Source organism: Cupressus sempervirens, chromosome 5 (genome assembly GCF_028749045.1).
Source record: "Cupressus sempervirens isolate cs-2001-9-10 chromosome 5, ASM2874904v1, whole genome shotgun sequence".
Classification (NCBI taxonomy): domain Eukaryota; kingdom Viridiplantae; phylum Streptophyta; class Pinopsida; order Cupressales; family Cupressaceae; genus Cupressus; species Cupressus sempervirens.
In genome coordinates this window covers 849,643,804-849,662,247 of record NC_143122.1, presented here as the reverse complement: position 1 = coordinate 849,662,247, position 18,444 = coordinate 849,643,804, and positions in this window count along the sequence as shown.

The window sequence follows — 18,444 nt, the reverse complement described above, 5'->3', positions numbered from 1 at the left end:
TCACTCCATTCCTAGCCATTCCAATAATCACAAACTTTGGACCCAATTTGATCAGTACAAGCTTGCATCCATCTCTCAAAAATAGGGTTATTGATAAGTGGATCTTGGGAAAGCCATCTATCTGACCAGAACTGGATGTCCTTCCCATTTCCCAATTTCCATGATATCCTGGCCGTAGCCAGGTCCCTGGCTTTCATGATGCCATTCCAAATGTTCGATCCTTTTGGGATATCTTCATTAAAAAGGGTGAAAAGAAGAGTGGTTCTTCTAAGGTACTTGTTTACCAGGGTGTCTCTCCATTCACCAGTGCTACTGAAGATCCACCATATTTGTTTAGCTAGGAGAGCCTTATTGAGATGGGTGATCTTTCTAATGCCCAGACCTCCGTACCTCTTAGGGAGGCAAACCTTCTCCCAAGCAACAAGAGGGTATCTTTTCTTCCCTTCATTACCATTCCAAAGGAAGTCTCTCTAGATTTTCTCCATTCTTTCAGCTATTTTCCCCGGAATTCCAAAGAGGCTCAAGGCGTAGATTGGCAGATTTTGAAGAGAAGATTTGACTAAGAGGCATTTCTCCGCTTGACTAAGAGAGACCCCTTTCCAACCAGCCATCTTCCTGTTGAATCTGTCCAAAATACCATTCCAAAAAGACTCCAGGGGTGAGGATCCCAAAGGGAGACCAAGATAGGTAGAGGGGAAAGAGCCTACCCCACAACCCAGAATCCTGGCGATTTTTCTTTGTCTAACCTCAGAGGTGTTGATGAAAAAGAGTGAGCTTTTGTTCCAATTAATCAGCTGACCCGTCCCACTGGAGTAAGTATCAAGAATATTCTTCAGGGCTCTGGCCTCTTTGACAGAAGCTTCCCCCCCCAAGATAGTATCGTCAACAAATTGCTGATGAGTGAAGGGAACACAATTAGAGGAGGGAAGGATCCCTTTGATACAAGCCTCACGCTTTCTACAGTCTATAATCCTTCCTAAGCATTCAGCTAAAATGATGAACAAAATGGGCGAAAGGGGGTCTCCTTGTCTGAGGCCTCTGGAAGGTTTGAAAAAATTAGAAGGGACTCCATTAACCAGAACAGCCAAGGAGGAGGTGGACACCAATTGAGAGATAATTTTGCAAACTTTACTGTCAAAGCCAAAAGTCGAGAGGACCTTCCCAAGGAGAGACCAGTCCACCCTGTCATAAGCTTTAGAGAGATCTAGTTTGAGAAACATACCTTCCTGTTTGGATGCCTCAAGAGAGTGGATGACTTCGTGCACCATCTGGACAGAATCCAAAATTTGTCTCCCTGGAACAAAACCTGATTGATGCTGCGAGATTATCATGGGCAAGATCTTGAGCATTCTTAAAGTGAGAACTTTAGAGATGATCTTGTAGAGTGTGTTGCACAGACTAACAGGTCTAAATTTGTCCAACGAGTCCGCCCCAAGGGATTTAGGAATGAGAACCACAAAAGTCGAGTTTAGCTCCTTGAGAATAGATTTGGCTCCAAAGAATTTTTGGATAGCTTGAACAACCTCTCCCATGATCACCGGCCAGAACCTTTGGAAGAAAAAAGTAGGAAAACCGTCCGGGCTTGGAGCCTTGTCAGCAGGCTGAGAAAAGAGAGCCTCTCTAACTTCCGAAGCATTAGGAATAGCACAGAGCTGTTTATTATGGATAGGTTGAATGAGCTGAGGGATACAGTGTAACAAATACTCCTGGTCCAAATTGAAAAGCATTGGGTCCTCAGAGAGAAGGCTAGAGAAAAAGGAAACAACTTCTTCTCAGATGGCAGATTCTTCAGTTAACAGCTCCTGCCCCTTTCTGATACCATAGATCCTATTACTAGCACGGTGCTTGAGGGTGGTTAGGTGAAAAAACTTAGTGTTTCGATCTCCTTCCTTTAGCCAGGTGATCCTCGATCTTTGCCTCCAAAATTTTTCTTCCTTATTAATAATGTTTTGAATTTTAGATAGGGTCTTGAGCTCCGAAACCCTGTTGGTCTCAGTGTAACCTTCCTTCTGAATGCAATCTTGGATAATAGTTAGATTATCAAATAACTCTTTCTTTTCATGGAAGATATGACCAAAATCAGACTTGTTCCAAATTTTAATCATCCTCTTCACATTGCTAAGTTTTCTGGTGACTCTGAACATGGCTGAGCCCTCCACCTCTATCCCCCACCATTTCTTAATATTATCCAGGAGGTCAGGGTGAGAGGTCCACATTTTCTCAAACCTGAAAGGATGGTATCTCCTGTGTACTAGAGGGGAAACTAAAAAAGAAATGGAAGAGTGGTCCGAACCAATTCTGGGAAGTAGAGACAGTCTGCAGCTGAAGGATTGAAGCCAGTCTGAAGATATAAGAGCTCTATCCAGCCTAACCTGAATGCAATCATGGCCTTTTCTCTTGTTTGACCAGGTAAAGGATCCACCCTTAAGCTCTACGTCCATAAGGGCCAGATTATTTATGAAGTTAGAAAGATCCTGTTTACTTTCCCAATCCGGGGGCATACCTCCCTTTTTCTCTTTATCTTCTAGTGGTGTGTTAAAGTCTCCCATGATTATACCTTTCTTAATGTCACAATCTTGCACCATATTACCAACTTTGGTCCAGAAGTTTTTTTCTATCTCTCTTATTATTGGGGGCGTAAATATTCACTAAAAACCAGGAATCATTGGTGTGTAAATGTTGAACTCTACAGAAAAGAATGTTATCTTCATCATACTCAGCTACTATATTGAAATACTTATCATTGAAAAGTAACAGCAGTCCTCCAGACGCTCCTTCAGAGTTAGAGGCTATGCCCTTCATGCTATTGTTCAACTTAATATTTTCCATCCTTTCCTTCTTCATTTTAGTTTCCTGGATTAGAAACACATCAGGCCTTTGGTCCCTTATCATATTTTTAATAACTTCTTGCTTGTGGATTCCATTGAGTCCACGAATATTCCAAGATAAGATCTTCATGATTTAACTACTGAACATGCTTCCTGGATGGTGTGTTGCGTACCATCCTTAATGTTTCTTCTGGCTTCCTCTTTCCTGATTTCATTCTTGTTTTTCCTTCCCACTAGGTTAGATTTGTGGCCGAGATCAGCCTTGGCCATGCTTCTAGTAGAAGGGGGGGATACCGGAGAAGGGTCCCTGCTATTCTTCTTCTTTCTACTCCTGACTTCTGTCCAGGGATTCTCTTCTCCCTCTAGTCCTTTGTCTAGCCAAGCATCAATTCTCGCCAAATCTTCCATTGTCAATGCAGACAGCCTCTTTATGATTCTATTTACTGTTGAAGGGGGGGGACAACACACCGGGTTAGGGTCCTAGGACATGGGTTCCCCCTCCTTTAGTTCTTCCATGGAGTTCGGGACAAAGGATAGTTTCAAGTCATCCTCCTGAGAATCCAGAGGGGGAAGAGTCATATTTTCACCTGTCTGCTCAGGTTTCTTCTCAGATTCTTTCGCATTGGGGAGAGGTGTTGAATCGTCTTTCACTCCTTTCTCTTCTCCCCCTCCTACGTTTCTAGTCGCCCGAGGAGGCCCTGATTCCTCTTGGGGCGCATTAGGAGCAGTATTTGTTTTTCCTTCTGTCTCTCCATTTACCTTGACTTGCGATGCTTTTTTCCTCCATTCTTTTTTGGGATCTAGAGAATCTTTTATCCCCCCTTGTGGACAAGCCTTTCCCACCGTACTCTTCCCTTTGAAAAGTGGGCATGATCCAGCCTTGTGGCCAGCCTTCTTACAATGGAAACAAGCAAAAGACACACTTTCATAGTCAATCTTTTGAGATCTATTTCCCAGACGAGATTGTAGTTCTAAAATTTGAGGCATGTCTTGGCCTTCAATGACTCCTACACAGATTCTTGCGTAGTTCAATCTTTTCTTAGCTGCTGTGACAAGGTCAATGGAGAGGAGCTCTCCAAAGGTCCTGGCTATGCCATCAAAGACATCCTCATGCCAATATTCCAAAGGAAGTTCCGGAAGTCTTAACCAAACTGGAACCTGAGATTGGAAATCATTGTTCAAATCCAAGTTGGATGTCCATTTTTGCAATATTAGGTTGGATCTGCCCAAAGACCAGTTCCCAGCACATAGTATACGAGAAAAATCTTCCGAGCAAGAGAACTCGAAAGACATGAAGCCTTTGGCCATAGCAGTCACTTCTACATGCCCTTTAAGGTCCCATTTTCTCCTGGTAAATGTCCTCACTACATCAATATTAGGTCTTGGCCCTACAAATTTTCCTACCAGAGTTTTCGCCATGCTTAGGATATTCTGGTCAATAATTTTCCTAGGGATTTCCAGAGCAAAAATACCTTTCTCCTTATCAGATTTGTCAATGACTTTTGGGAAAGATGATTTACCTGATGGTTTTATCCCGAATAGATTCGACCAGCGTCCCCATGCCCCAGACGGCCCACTGCCCACATGGGGGGGAGGGGGAATCTTCTCACCTGGATGGGGCATCATAACCCGTGGGTCCCCATCCTTTGAGGCATCCTCATCTTTCCCCTCCGTTTCCTGCCCTGCGCTTGCTGCATGCCTTGCTGCATGCCCTCCTGCAGACGTGCTCTCCTGTCTCCCGCCTTTCTCTAGGTTCGAAACAACGTGATTCGAATTGTAGTTCCCGCCCGCTCCATCCCTCTCTCTCATCGTGCCCATCCCTCGAGCTTTAATGTTAATATTAGTGTGATATTTTATTTGAAATTAATTAGTTATGTATTTGTTTTATCATTTAGTTCGTAATTTTTTATAATTAGAAGAGTATTAAAATTGTGTTAGTTTAAAATTAGTATAAGTTAAGTTGTTAGTAAGATTAATTTAATTTTAGATGTTAAATTAGTGGTATGTTAAAATTTTAAATTAGTTTTGGGTTAGTTAATCTGTGTTTATTTTAAAATTAGTATGTTAGATATTAGAAGGTAATTAGCTTTATTATTTTGTAGGTACCTAGTAAGGTCGTTGTGTTAGGTGCTAAGTTATACATGAAGTTAATTGTAGTGTTAGTAAAAGTTTACACTATGGTAATTTTAATTTAGTCTTAGATGTTAAGTTGGTTAATAAGTTAAATATAAATTAGTGATAGTTATAGTTTTTTTGAAGTGTTATTCTTATGAATTTAAATGTTAGATTTGCAATCAAGCATTAGTGGATTTAAGATTATTATTAACTATTTTAAAGTAAGTAAGATTAATAATTTAGTTATTATTGTTCCAAATTAGTTTAGTTGAAATATATTTTGTCTTGTCCTTTAAAAGGGTTGGATTCAATATTGAAAGAGTTATTCTAAGGAAGTTTGTATTTAAAGAGTTTGTTATAGGATTATATAAAAGTGTTAGATTCATGATGGAATTAGTTGTGTCATATTCTCACAAATAATATATATTACATTATTTAATGGTTTATAATGTTATTCTGATTATATTAAATATTTTGATATGTTTTTTTTTAGTTTAGAATTGTAGTTAAGTTGTTATTATCATGTTTTAGTTATTTAATTTATTACATTGAAATATAAAGGGTAACTTTATGTAAAGAACTTATTTTTATTTTAGAAATTATGTTAATGTATAATAATTATTATTAATTTTTAAAATAATAATTAGTATATATTTTGGTATAGGATATCAAAAAAAAATTTTAGGGAGAGTTGTTATGATGGTGCTAGTTGTTGTTAGATAATGTCCTTAGTAGTTAAGTGAAGAGTAAGATGGAAAATGGATTAGATGGAAATGTTATGTTAGCAATCTTTTGTTGGGGTTTAATTTTTTTCGACGATTATAGTATTGGGGTATTGAATATTTTAAATTCCAAACTAAAAGCTGGATTGTAGAGTGGAAAGTGTTATAACTCAAATTGACCAAGTAAACATTGACGACATCCTAATAATGGTTTTATGCCTAAGCAGTTGCAAACCTACAACCTAAGGATGAATACATAAGTCATTTATAGCTAGAAGAACATGAAGTATGGATTATTGATAAGAACAATAGCATTTAGCACATTGTTGGAAGATAATTAGAACTTGTGTAAATGAGGGAATAACACAGATGGTGATATATTTATGAATACAAGATCATCCTAAATTTGGTGAGATTGATAATACAACTTCAGCTGGTATATTGTGCTGAATTTGACCTAAGAAAGATTATGGGTATGTGCCCTAAAATGTAATTATGGTGAATTGAGGATAAGGAATTTGGTCTTGAAATTGCAACTTAGAGTTTAACTCTATGGTCACTAAAGTCCCTACACGTTAGAGTCTTCAAAAGGAAACCCATATAGCAACAAGATGATTGTTGGAGACTCATTTTAGTATCCTCGCATTTTCACTTTCGAGTGAATTTTGATTAGGACAAACCCTTTAGTACAAAAAAACCTAATTTTAGGGAAATGTCAATGAAGATAAGTATGTAGTTAGTAGTTGGGATCAATTGGTGTTTGAGTGACATGGTTGATAGACCACCATCTAAATCAACTTAGGATCCCTACAATGTATTTGGGAGACCTAAGATTCCTCATTATCCTCAGAGACCTTGGTATGGCCGCATTATGTCAGTAATGAAAATTCTGTAAGTAATTGGATTTATTTCCTGATTTGTCTGATTTTAGATATTGGAATTTCAATGTTCTTTCCTTTTTGCCAAACAGTGTGAGGTGGGGCTGTTTAGCCAACTGTATTATTGATGATTCTATTTTTCCTCTTGGTTATGTCTTTATTTCTTGATTAAATTTTTACTATTGTGGCCACTCCTTATTTCCTTGATTTCTGAATTTTGTGTTGGATGTTTCATCCTTGATGTTGAATTTAAATTGTGAGGTACTTTCTTTTAAATTTTTTTGGCAAGTGACATATGATGGGCCTACCAAAACATTCCTGACAATTAAGTGGTTGCATAACATTAGGGTATGGGGTTATTAGTAAGAGTATCTGTGCCCCACCCTCTCCTAGGACTTTGAGAATAGGACTAGTGTTATCCATTGGTTGTTATGAGTAATGAAATTGCACCCAAACATAAATTTGGTTAAAGTTAAGAGTTAACCAAATGAACTTCTAGATGGATATGTGCATGGGTAGTGATGGACTTGTTGATTACCCTATCAGAAATTAGTGCATCATGGAAATTCTAAAGGGAAAGTGATTAACCTTGATATTAAGATCCATTTTGCATTATAAGAAACCTCTTTTGAGGGAGTCTTGTACAACTATTACCCAATGAACGGATACATTGAATTCATAATACCTTATTTGGTTTTTTTAAAATATTTTACTAGAGACTCTATAAGTAATGCATACTAAATTATAATGTTGTTTAATATGTGACCAATATGTTTTAACAAGTATTTGACCCTAGAAAATGTAACCATGTCAAAGTTTTGGATTGAACGTTTCTTTTAGTAAGAAATAATTAGGTAAATACGCTATCTCCCCTAAGTATGTATGTGAATTATTAATCATTCCTTTTATAAAAGTAAATTCTAGAACAAGTCTAGGCAAGGTCTAGCATAGGATGACCATTTTAGTTGTGCAACTTCTAAGAGGAAGTCAAAGGCTAGTGGGGGAGGATGTAAGGTCCCTCCTCGCACATACTTATTAGATATGAATTTCTCTATTGAATCAGTTGTAGGAGTTTTGAACAAGATATGAAGTTATGTTTTATACTATGAATGTCATAATGAAATTGAGAGTAGTTGATATATCAATGTTTTAATACTCAAAGACTTGAGAACTACTACATTATCTCGACAGTTTAAAGATTTGAATTTCACTAATGATGATATGAGGCATTTTCACATAATGATAAGGGTATTAATTTTGGTATCTTGATGATTAAGTTTTATGCTTTAGATAGTTTGGTATTCTTTAATTGGTGTTGTTTATGATGTTAGGTATATGCATGCCTAATGATGATTATTCTAGTATTTTAATCTAAATTAATGAATAAGTTATATGTTATATTTATTATGTGATTCCTGATGATTAATGTGGGTAGAAAGAAATTAAACAATTCATTTATTTGGAAAACAGATGTTTTAATTTATGTAATTTCCCTCATATGTTATATACATATATGAATGTGATTTTCTTCAGCTACTGATGTGTGCAATGAGTGTGCAGGATATTTTAGTCAAGAAAATTTAATGGAGAGACGAAATTGAACCCTATGTACCATTTGTGGAAACCAGGTTAGATCTGATGAATGATGTAAACCCCGTTGTTAGTATCGTATTTGTATCGTGAGATGTATGAATGTATCATTTTTTAATCAATAAATGTTAATGTTTTGTAACAGTGTTTTTATAGTGCCACTTGACACTCATAAATTGTATATGCATTCTAGCATGATAGTTAGAGGGAACCGAGTAACCTAAAGATTTAAGTTGGATTTGGTTAGTTAACATTTTGTTAATCAATTAGTATTGAAACTATTACCCGTGATTAGGATTAGTGAGTTATCTACATTTTGAAGTTTGTTAGTGCATCCTAAATTATTCCTAGCTTTTGATAGGTCTCTAATTAATCCTAAAATCCTAAAATCATTAAATCTAAGTACCTAAGGGGTATGGGTATGGGTTGGGGGCATTTTCCACCCCCCTAGCCCCTTTGGTTGACTTTTATGGTCACTCAAAAACCCCATTTTTACTTTAGTGCGAAAATTGATTGTCCCATCATGTGTTGGATAACTTTAACTCCACCTTGAGGCCTACCTTATGTCTAATTAAGTTAGAATTCTCTAGGGCTTTAGAAAAGTGGGTGGGAGTTATTGTTTTTGGGGGTAGGTGGTTGAGTTTTGGGGGGGATCTTTTTAGAGGCATCTCTAAGAGGGTTTTGGGTTGTTACCTAATCTCTAGGTTTAGAGAAAAATTTTGGAAGATTGAAGAAGGGAAGCAAAAACTCATCTCAAACTAGTTTATTTGGCCATAACCTTGTTGTGAAGGTAGGATTCTTCATCTCATTTGGTTTATGTTGTTCATGGTGTCCCTGCTTTGTTCATGCATATGTTATTGTGTTTTCATTGGTATGCTTGTATGTATGTTGGGTATTCTTGGGAGGGAATGAAACATGTTTTCTTGAATTCTTTCCTTCATGTTTTTCTTGATTTTGAAGGGATTTTTGTGGGTTGTTTTGGCATTACTCACCCTTGGATAGGGAAGAAGTGGCCATGTATGAGGGAAGAGCTTTAATTGGACCCCAATAGTGTAGAGTATTTTCTCATGACGGGAAGAGGGAAAGAGGGTAGGGTGTTATGGGCCTCTACTTGTCATCACATACCATGTTTTGGAATTTTTAAAATTGAAGTAATGGAATAATGAAAATCCTTGTATTCTTGTCCTTGAAAGGGAATTTGTGGAAGAACGAAAGTTCTTGAGATTTTAGGCTCGAAAGGGCTATGTTTTGGTATTGTGGTCAACATATCCTATTAGGAAAATCCACCTTCTCCCTAGTCTGGTTCAATATTGAACCTATTGTGCAAACCGAGATGGGAATGCATGCTTGATTTGTTATTCATGATATGTTTGATTTGTGTCTGGGGCAGTTTATCATCTTCTCCATGATCACCATAATGTATTGAAGATATTGAAAAGGATCCCTTGCTAAGGGCCAAGAAGAGAATTTAGATTGTATTGTAATATTATGTAAAAATTGTTTTTAAACTCTTGTTGAAGTGGTAGGGATGTTGGGTTTTCTTACTGGTTCTTTGCCGATGGAGCCTTGAACTAGGTTGATTAATACAAGAGAAAAGATTGAGTAATATTCTTGCATTGATCCTTTTAGTATTTTAGTTATTTTTTACATATGTCTATTTGAAAATGGATAAAATAATGATGTTTCAATTTTCCTACCGTATTTGTATGTTTTGTAATCATATTCTTTTGATTGAAGTTAATTAGATAACATACTGATATATATATATATATATATCAATTTATGCAACTTAAAATTAGAATATGTTAAGAAAACTCACATTTGATTTGTACTTAAATTTCGTAATTATACAGGAGTGTGAGGAAGTTAAGTAATTCTATTCAAATACTTATATATTACATTTAATATGATTATCACTTTTTAAAATTTAAAAATAAAAAATAAAAATTGTGTGTTTTAGCCCTGTATTTTGGTCATGACATGGAGAAAGGATAGGATGGGTCACCATAAAAGAAAATTCGAGTTCAAACATTACAAGGATTTTAGAGGGTCAATATGTGGTTCCAAAGTATCATTTTTGTGAAAATAAGCTACCCATGTGTTAGCATAACATGTTAGGGGCCTAAATATTAACATTTTAGTGCTTAGCTAACTTAGGGGACCCTTTAACCAATGCATTCTTTCACCAATTCGAAATTTGAGTTGTCACATGACATTAACCTTTTATTCACACTTGGTCAAGGTGCTATGTTTAGGAGGGAAAATAGTGTAAGAGAAAGTTGGTTTTATGTTTTGCCAAAAATAGAGATAGTGGGAAGGCTGGAGGTATTTTTAAGGAAACTTTGAAAAACTAGTGGGGTGTTCACCCACTCTCTAAGTTTACAGACAATTAGGGTTTGGAAGGAGGAAGGGTTAAGGAGAAGGGAGCTCTACAACAACTTTCATTTTTCATTTAGCTTGGACCAAGGTTCATGACCATACCATAACTCTCATTGCACTTGCTCAATGATGTTGTTCTTGTTCATATTGTGGTGAAATTTATGTCAGTTGTTTGTGTTGAGAATATTGGTATGTGTCATTATTGTGATGGATTTATCCTTAGATTTGTCCTTATTTTTGTGTGTATGAATGTCAATGGGTGTGAAGACATCACTCACCCTTGGGAGGGAAGAGATTCCTTGGGTGAAGAGGTTAGTTGGTTTTGAAAATTTAGTTGAGAACCTTGTATTATGGGCTCTATTGTATTCTTTAATCATTCATATCTTTCTTTGGGGTGATAAGGGAAGTATGGTGTAGAAATGAAGTTTATGGAGTATGGTCTCCAAGGAAGCTATAGCTGATCATAGTGTGTTTGGAGGATGATTGTGAAAGCCCCAAAAGGGCATGGAATTTTCTAATTTGTGAAAGCCCTAAAATGGCGTGAAAACTATTATTATAGATATTAGTTGATATGGAAAGTCTCCTATTTGAAAAGCACACCTTCACTCATTGTTTTCATGATTCCAATAGTGAATTATTGTGTTAAACCTTGAAGGGAGTTATATGTGTTGTAATGTTATGTTTATGCATTGTTATTACTTGAGTGGAACCTATTTGAGCCTTGTTTCCCCATCTCATTGTGTGGCTTCTTAGAAGCCTAGGATGGGAGGTGAGCCTCCATGGTTCTTATGGATCATGTTTTGTGTTGATGTATCATCTATTTTAAGGGATCATTCCTTCTCGTGTCATTTCAAAATATGTTATGATGGAAAAATATCCATTAGGGTTTTATGTACTGTGAGAGAGATTCACACCCTAGTGTATATAAATGTGAATAAGTAAGATGAGTTTGGTTGTTTTGCATAAAAATGGTATTGTAGGAAAAGATGATATAATATTCATAGTGTTTAAGAAGGAAATAGTTCATGTCAGAAGGAATATCCTCAGTTATGAGGTCTATGTTGAAGTCATGTAGTTGAGTCACTTCTCTTCATGTAGATTTATGTAGCAACCAATAGTTGAACTCTATAGAGAAACATTGTAATATTTATTCAATTTAAGCATAAGTGATTTCATTTACTTGAAGAAATGGAAATTAAATTTTCAATGTTACAATATTCACATGTAGCTATGATAAATATTTCACTATGATCTAGCTAATAGGAAACCCATATATGAGAATTTTCATCATATAGAACATATCTTGATCTTGTGCATATCTTGTTTGTTAAACTTTTGAGGTGGTATATATTAATAATCTTAAAGATTAGATGGTGCAAAGGAATAAGATCAAATTGATAATTTAAAAGAATAGAGAATCCTCATCAAACCCATAATAATGGCCTCCCAAAATGAGAAGAGGGAAGGAATGCATTAAAATCTATAGTGAAGCATGCCTATACATGCACTTTATCTCTTTAGATTTGTATGAGAAGTGGAAAATATTCCACTATCTATTATAGTCCATTAAAATAGTCAAATAGGATATAATCCAACATATCCTCACCTAGGTAAATCAATAAAATAATGGGTAACTTGTAGCCTTTCGAACTATGAAATTCCTTAGTACAAACAAATAGGCATATAAGATTCACGTGACCCTTGTATCACATTTTCATGTTTCAAAAAAAAAGGGTCACATCTACCATAAAATGAAGAAAGTATTAATATAGAACATCTTCTTTTATCCTTTATCACCCTAGCCTTCCTAGGGAATCAATACCTCCCCCATGATAAAGTATTTACAACAAAAAGTGGGCTTCAAATAAAATATTTACACTACTCACTCCTAAGCACCTTTATTTCCTAGCATGAGTTAGCCTAGTTATAATGGACACCTTCTCCAAGGAGATACAACTATATTTATAGTGAAATGATGGAAGGGGACATCCTTTTGGTTAGTGGTCCCACCTTCCACCCAAGTTGATCTCACCTCCATGCGTTGATGGTCCTAGTGCTTTGTCCAAGGTAGAGGCCCCTTCCATGATGTGCCCCCACCTCTCATTCACACCTCCCAAGTGCTTAAACCCATCACATGAGTATTGTAAAGGGAGTGGTGTCTTAGGGTAAGATGATTGATAAGAAAGGATGGCTAAGGGGCCTTAAGGTAGGCCACATGGCATAAGAGAAATACTTTAGGGAATAATGAATATTAGTTACTAGGATGTTAGAATCAATTTATTAGTGGGTTAGTTAGTATTGGGTTATGGTTAGTAGTGTGTCATTAATAATATGTGAATGAAATAGTAATATAGGTTTTGTGGTGTTACAATAGTAATAATAAAATAGATTGGGTAGTAGGTAGTAATAGGAAATGGGATGTTTAGCTTATAGGTGGGTTATTTTAGTTAAATGTTTAGTTAAAGAAAAATATATCATCATGGTGAGATAATTTGTGAATAATATAGTGGATTAGCTAGGGTTCCATGTTAAATCAAGTTAGAATAGTTATTAACAATATTTAATGGTCAATAATAAATAACATTTGATAGTAAAATTAGAAGTATATGATATTGTGTAATGTATCAAGCAATAGTATAGATGTGTAGACTATGTATATTATTAAAATTAGTTACTTCTACTATCATATATGGTTTCAATTTGTATAGGTTATGAGACTAAATGATAATCTATTGAGGCACCATTATGTGGCATGGTTAAATTTTTAATTGTGAAGATGTAATTGCCTTATAAAGGCATATAAATGTAATTAGATATTTGATGTGATTGATAGATAATTTTATTAATCTTTTAGAACCCATGTTTGATCACAAACTTTACATAGGTTTGGTTGCACTAAGTGCTGCTTCTTATTTGGTACACATCATAACTATAATATGAATATCTAAAATCCTTGTATAAAAACATAGGTTCTGAACCCTAACATGATTAATAGCTAAAGTATTATAGATTTATTGATTATTTTAAATTTTTTTTTTAATATATATATCATTCCATAACTAGTGAATAAAGAAGTGTATCCTATAATTTGGATATAAATTGATGCAAGGAAGGATACGTTATTGTCGCAAAATGATCTATCAATATATGGTCCAAATGGAACCTAAGTCTAGTAAGTTCATCAAAGTAAGCCTTGACAACATGTGTCTCATTAATTATGACATCAATCATGACTAGGCTATATGTATGTCCTTGTAGTAAGAAGTAGAGTTGGGATTTGGCTATGTTACTAAACATGTTAGAACTTAAAACTCTCTTTGGCAAGTAGAACATTATAAATGGATTACTTGAGGACTAATGTTATTCATTCTAACCCAACCACTAGGGGGTTACCCATAATTAAGATAACGATCTCTAGGATACTTAGGGATCATAACTATCCCTTGAAAATCTTGAGTAGGTGTGTCTTGAACACATAGCTAGGCAATAACTAGATCATAACTTGTTTTTTTTTTAAGGTAAAAGTGGCAAGCCACTATATTATTTTATTAATTCTGATTCAACAAGGTCAACTAGGAAAGAATCAAAAAAGAAAACCCAACATCGTCCCTAATATATACAAAAGTATAGATAGTTTAAACAAATAAATACAAGAGGTATTTCAACTACTACCCATCACAAAATAGAAAGTGTCATGGCATTTTGGCAGTCTCCAAGCACTATCTTCATGACAAAGACCTAGAAAAAACACAAATCTTACAAATCTACCCAATTAGATCCAAAACCACCTTCAAATGACCCTAGCTCACCAAGAAGAGGGCCCAGGCCAGTACAGAACTCTGAGGAATTCCCATTGTGTTAGTAAACTTAATTTCACTTTTCAAAAAAAGGTAGTTGTGTTTTACCCTATAAATTTTGGGCATGAAACTATTAGGACTACTCTATTAAGAGATTTTGACTGAAATCACATATTAGAATGTCTTAGCATTAATCTTGTAGTTAGTACTTGATTGCTTGATAATAGATCAGCTCTAAATAATTGTTTTTTTTTATCCTTCTTGATCATATGTCACTTTGTTGTATCCTTTTCCTTTCCTCTATTGTGCTCTAACTAATTCTACAATGTTGCCTCACTTCATAGCTCTTAAGCCACCATGAATGCACTATTTGTGAACTTCTCTCTTCACTCCTTCAAAACCTTACACACTCATAGAGAGTTTAGAGTTTGTCCTCCTTAAGAAGACTTTGGTGACCTATGATTAGGTATGAATATATAGCTGAGATTCATCCATGTTGTTGCTTATTCCATCCTATTTTCTGATAGGGTACATGTAATTGCATAAGGAATCCAACTTAATATTTGTCCTTATCTACAAAATATCATAATTCATTCTTAAGTTGGCTCAAGAATGGTTTACATAGTTGTTTGTGCCATTACAAACAAATATGTCAAAACTATCTTACTCCACATCTAAAGTCTTTGATGCTCCACATACACTAATCCTTCTATTATGACTCGGCATCTGTATCACTTGACATCCACTATTTACCCAGCTCTTGAATCACTCGGCATACACTATTCACTTAGCACTTGAGTGACTTCGCACATGAGTGGCACTATAATAGATATATGTTGTGCTTGGCATGTACTACTTGTTCAACATAAACTAAGTAAATAACTTAAGTGTGTTGACACTCATCAAAACCAATCTGAGATCAAAAATCTCCCCCTTTGACATGAGTGTCAAAAACACTTGAGTATGCATTAATAGCCTTAATCTCATGAGCATAACATATCTTAACTTGACTTATATACAAAACATCAAAATTTTAAAAGTTTGCAATAACTTGGATACCTCAAAATCTAATAACTCCCCATGAGTTGATATGTTCATTCTATATCCAAAATTTGTGTACTCCTACTAAGTAAATATGCCTCAATTGATACTATTTCACTTCATACTTTGTTTTGTGTTTTCTTCCCCTTAGCTTGATCTGACTTTCTTTGTCCCTTTTCTTACTTGGCTTACTCTCCAAAATTCTTATTATTCTCCCCCTTTTCCTTTCTCTCCCCTTTTTTGACACTTATGTCAATGGGCTATACAATTAAAGTGTGGGGTGAACCCACAATAATGGGTTCCACTTTAGTGGGACGAAGGAAGGAAAAAAAATAGCAAAAAAGGGAAATCGTATTTTACATACGTTCACGCAAAAACTTAAAAAATGTTCACAACAAACATATTTTAAAAAGTGTTCACTACAAACACAATCAACAAATTTAAGAAATGTTTGTGTGAACATATTAAAACTAAATTCTGGCATTAAAAATGTCATTTTTACCCCCTCACTGTTCATTTTAATGATGTTGAACAGTGGTTGGAGTGAACATGCAATATTGGTGAGCATACCCCCATCATTTTCCTTCAGATTCTCATCCTCTCACTATTTAGGTATGTCTATATATTATTATTTTAATGTGTTTTAAGTTTTTAGTGTTTTTAAAGCATATATTAATATTAATTTAATATTTTTATTGTTTATTTATGTTAAACTTAATTATATTAATGTAGAGAATAGTAGAAAAAACATTAGAAAAACATTATTAAAAACATTAGAAAACAAATTTAGAAAATATTAGAAAAAACATTAGGAAAACTTTAGAAAATTTATAATAATATAAAATTTAGAAAAAATATTAGAAAAGCATTAGAAACTTTATAATAATATAAAATTTAGAAAACAAATTTAGAAAAGCATTAGAAAAAATATTAGAAAAACATTAGAAAATTTATAATAATATAAAATTTAGAAAATAAATTTAGAAAAAACATTAGAAAAATATTAGAAAATTTATAATAATATAACATTAGAAAAACATTACGAAAAACATTAGAAAAATATTTTAAAAAATTAAAAAAATTATAAAACAATAGTATAGAAAATAAAATTTAGAAAAATATTAGTTTTATAAGAAAAAAATTAGTTTAATTAGAAACAAATTTTTAGAAAAATATTAGTTTTATTTATAAAAAATATTAGAAAAAAAAAATTTAGAATATTATAAGTTTTATTATAAAAACAATTGAAAAAAATTACATTTTTAAATACTAGAAAAAAATTAGAAAATATATTTAAAAATATTAGTTTGAAAAATATTAGAAAACTATGAGAAAATATTAGAAAAAACATTAGAAAATATTAGAAACATATTTTCAATATTCATATAAATTTATTAATGTTTATGTTCATGTTATTGATCTTTTAATGTCTTAATCTTTTATGTTTACATATATATTTTATTCATATTTCTTATACATGTCATTCATCTTAATGCTTTAAATTCATGTTTTCAATATTCATGTTTATGTATATATTATTCATCTTTATGCCTTAATCTAAACTATGTAATTAACTATATTTAATGGCATACATTTTAAGGGGAGATCTTAAATTATACATAAGAATGTAGATTAAAATGTACATATTTTATTTCATAGATATATGTATATATGTTCATGTTAAATGTAGACATGTATGTTTTCAATATTCATGTTTATGTATATGTTAAATTCATCTTAATGCCTTAATCTAAGTGTAATTAAATGATATGTCTTAAGGGTCTAGATCCTAAATTATAGATAAGAATGTAGATTAAAATGTATTTTTGATTTTGAATGTATAGATGTATGTATATTTGTTCATGTTAGAAGTAGACATGTATGTTTTCAATATTCACATTTTTATATGTATATGTTATTGATCTTAATGTCTTTATCTTAGTGTAATTAACTATATTTAATGAAACGTCTTAAGGGGAGATCCTAAATTATGCATAACAATGTAGATTAATGTATATTTTATTTCATAGATGTACATGTAAATATGTTCATGTTAAATGTAGACACGTGTATGTTTTCAATATTCATGTTTATGTATATGTTATTAATTTTAATGCCTTCATCTAAGTATATAATTAACAATATTCAATTACATGTCTTAAGGGGAGATCCTAAATTATACATATATAAGAATGTAGATTAATGCATAGGTAAGAATATAACATACATGTACATAAGAACATATAAAGAGTATGACCTATTTAGAATACATGTTGCAACATTTAATTAATAAAAGTTAATTATAAGAACATAACTTGATTATATACAAACATAAAGAATGTACATCATATAAGAGCATAAAGATTATATACATAAATACATAACAATTCATTAACAATCATAAGAAAACATAAACAATGACTACACATAACCCTAAAGCTAACTATAATCAGGCTAAAAGATAACACTAACCATAACCCTAACCCTAACTCTAACTCCAACCCTAATTTCTAATGCTAACCCTAATTTCAAACTCCTACATATATTTACACTTTCTTAAGACCAATTATATATACATCCACACTAGTAGCTCGAAAACAAAGAGAGGTACGTAGATCTACTTCTATTAAATATGTTAACAAAAAGAAGAAAGATATTAAATAGAAGAAGTTTGTGCAAGGTTCACAACATTGTCTATCCATTTTAATTCTTTTGTATCTACCTAACTTAGTCATCGCCATCATACCCATGGCTCTAAATGATCTAATTGTAAAGTTACCAGTGTTATGTTGCCCCTAGAAAAATAATAGTCAAAATGGAGTATGCACATGAGTTATATTTGATATACTTGATCATTCACCAAAGACCATAATTCATAATTCCTTACTGTAAGTTTCTTCAATCCTCAACTAGATTCAATAAACATGCTTTGATACCAAATTAGAGAGCTATAGAAATGTTTTGAATTGCACTTCTTAGAAAATTATAAAAACATATTACTTAAATAGAATAGGATGAACCCTTTATATTTCTTATACAATTAGTAATCAAACTAGACAAAATAGGAAAACTATATATATTTTAGAATTTAACT